A 3676-nucleotide genomic window follows, 5' to 3' on the forward strand; every position below is an offset into this window, starting at 1 on the left:
TACATACAAGATATAAAGTATAGATCAAAGATGCAAAAAGAACAGACTGCCCGATACAACCTGAGCCCTAGAGAGTGGAGACATACGCCTGAACAGAGTAACACATCCAGGGAGGGCTGAATATAAGCAGGGTAGTGTGGGAGGCAGGGGCCAAAAGATGCCCGACGCGTTACCCCAGGAGACCTGGCTTCATCAGGGGCAATGCAAACTGTGTGAGAGAGCGTCTTATAAATACCTTAACATGGTGCTATTTGCCAGAGAGCAGCTGGAGAACATCATCATGATAATGTCCAAGTGCCGAGGCCGGCGTGTGACGCAAGCGGAAGTCCCTCAGGGCCTCCATCTGCGCAGGCTCAGCCCAAAGTCAGTAATGAGGGCACCGCCGGGAGATTCAAAGATGGCCACCGAGAAAATCAACAGAGCATGCGTTGAACCGCGCATGCGCTCATGCAGCTAATCAGAAGGAACACGTAAGGAGTTCGCTCATGCGCCGTACACGCGATCCCGAACTTCGAGCATGCCCGCTCAGGATAGTGTCCAGTTCATTAGGCCTTAGCACAGACCAACACACAGGAGATCCGCACATTTCCAGCGCCAGACACTGATTGAGAGACTCATCCTCCATTTTATCTGCCAAACTACACCCCTGGGAATGGGACATGTAAGCAGTCATTCCCACCCATCACTGGAATGGCCTAATAACTCTCTCAGCACTATATGTGCTGGAGCATTCTTCCGAGCTCATATCACCGCAGCTAAGAGCTGCAATGACACATCTCCTCTCAAGGACTCGTCCGGCGCCCATCTTACACCCCCATACACAGTAGACTAAAGTTCCATGAAAGCACTGATTTCGGGGGTATTGGCCGACCATATAATATATTTGGGGGCCTCCCGACAGATGATGTCAGGGCAGAGAAGGATCCGGCATCCTGAATTTCAGAGGATAATCTGTTTGTTCTTCCTGTAGATAATCCTCCTCTAGAGGAGTCTGGAGGCGACTCTCTCATACAGACCACAGGAAAGCTGGAATATTTGTGTGTATGGGGGAGTCGGGAGAGATCGCCGTCTGCCAAATGACCGTTCAGCCAACTCTGATCTCATGTGTATGGGGCCGTTAGTATTACACTGACAGGCAGTGATGATACACGGCACTACAGTACAGGGCATCACCGGAGCCATCAGAGGCTTGTATGTTGTGTGATCGCACTGATCAGAGGGGTTTAAAAAAGGTTTAAAGTGGAAAAAATATCAGTTTCAGCAACAAGAAATATCCATCACTATATGGAAAACATATATATATTTATAATGTACATACAGTGGGTTTGGAAAGTATTCACACCCCTTTACATTTTTCACTCTTTGTTTCATTGCAGCCATTTGGTAAATTCAAAAAAGTTCATTTTTTCTCTTCAGTGTACACTCTGCACCCCATCTTGACTGAAAAAACAGAAATGTAGAAATTTTTGCAAGAAAAACTGAAATATCACATGGTCATAAGTATTCAGACCCTTTGCTCAGACACTCATATTTAAGTAACATGCTGTCCATTTTCTTGTGATCCTCCTTGAGATGGTTCTACTCCTTCATTGGAGTCCAGCTGTGTGTAATTAAACTGATAAGACTTGATTTGTAAAGCCGCACACCTGTCTATATAAGACCTAACAGCGCATGTCAGACCAAATGAGAATCATGAGGTCAAAGGAACTGGCCAAGGAGCTCAGACAAAATTGTGGCAAGGCACAGATCTGGCCAAGGCTACAAAATAATTTCTGCAGTACTCAAGGTTCCTGAGAGCACAGTGACCTCCATAATCCTTAAATGGAAGAAGTTTGGGACCACCAGAAGTCTTCCTAGACCTGGCCGTCCATCCAAACTGAGCAATCATGGGAAGAGAGTCTTGGTGAGAGAGATAAAGAACCCCAAGATCACTGTGGCTGAGCTCCACAGATGCAGTAGGGAGATGGGAGAAAGTTCCACAAATCAACTAGCAATGAAGCCCTCCACCAGTCAAACCTTTATTTCAGAGCGGCCCGACGGAAGCCTCTCCTCAGTGCAAAATACAGAAACTTGGCACACACTCGTGAATTCTGATGCAGAAAGGTGATTTTTAATACAGTACATACATACAGACGTTTCAGTCTATGACCTTCATCAATGTACTGTGGGTTGGAACATAAAAAGTAAAATAAATATAAAGGTGACATAAAGAAAGTATATACAAGGTATCTGGGTAGATAAACCAGAATATATCATAATCATATGCAGAGACATCCAGCACATTAAAGCACATGTGTACATAGTTTATATAATGTGTGGTCAGAAGAAACAATGGTGGAGACCAAGATCTGCAAATAAAGAGAGACACATACCAAAGGCTGTACTGTGAGCTCAGGAACACTGGGCATGAAGAGAAAAAACCCTAAGGGGAAAAGGTATTGTTGTAGTCTCAAAGAAAAACACGTGGTAAGAGTGTGCATTGAAGTTCCTGGATAACATACCGGTGGGTGAGGAGGCACAGGAGGCCGTCTCTCTACAGAAGGGAACATAATAATGAGCAGCTAAGTAACCATAATGGTAAATGTGAAAAGAGTGTCCATGAGGTCTTACCGTGATTTAGTTGTGGCAGGTGGACGCGGTATCCGCCGCGAATCAATAGCGCAATATCAGTGGGGAGCGTCAGGGTTTATATCCCTGAGAGAACATGGAGGCTGGGTGGAAGTGTGCAACCGGAAGTGAGCCGGCGTGCGCTCCACTCACATCATTATGCGTTCCAGGCACTGGGTGATGATGGAAAGGGGGCGTGAGCAGGGAACGTCTGCCTGTATGAGCTGCTGAACACTGAAGAATAGGACGGAATGTGGGGAGGTGCAGAGTAGTGCCTTGGTTACCATAGTAACCGCCGGGGCGCCGCTGCAGGAAGTGCCAGAGAAGACGGCAGAGGAAATTCAGTGTTCTGGTGACGGTGATTTCAAGAACATTCACAATTGTTGGTTCTGTAATAGAGATAAAAGCAGATTAGAATGTGGTAAGCAGGCTTAGTGTGAACAGGTACAAGGTATACTATGTCTCAAAGTACAATAAAGAAAATGCTGGACAGACTGTCTCATTCATCAACCTTAATGCCATGTGCTGGCTCACGTATAAAGATATAGCTAAATCATGATTGAAGAAATGATTGTACATCATAATCCTTATTTAACCCCTTGGGTGCCAAGGTATTCAGCTCGTGGATCCAATAGGTCTCTCTTCTTTTTAACATATTAATCCGGTTACCGCCCCTGCGTGACGGATGGATTTGTTCTACAACTTGAAACTTAAGTTGTGCGATGGTATGGCCGGCAGTGATAAAATGATGGGGGACCGGGAGGAGCATATTTTTACACCTTATGGTGGATTTATGTTTAGCTATCCGATCCCTTATATGTTGTGTAGTTTCCCCCACATAGAGTAAGCCACGTGGACATTTGATGATATATATCACAAAAGAGCTATCATAGGTATAATACTTTCTAATGTCATACTTTTTGCCTGTGTGGGGGTGATAAAAGCTGTTTCTTTTCTGAATATTGTTGCACTGCGTGCATTGTAAGCAAGGGAAGGTACCAAATTTGGGATTTTTAAGAAAGCGTTGTTGTATAGAGGGACGGGGTGAGCCTATATCTGCTTTAATTAG

The sequence above is a fragment of the Dendrobates tinctorius genome, unplaced genomic scaffold (genome assembly GCF_039654945.1).
Source record: "Dendrobates tinctorius isolate UK_male_01 unplaced genomic scaffold, ASM3965494v1 ptg000249l, whole genome shotgun sequence".
In the NCBI taxonomy this organism is placed as follows: Eukaryota; Metazoa; Chordata; class Amphibia; order Anura; family Dendrobatidae; genus Dendrobates; species Dendrobates tinctorius.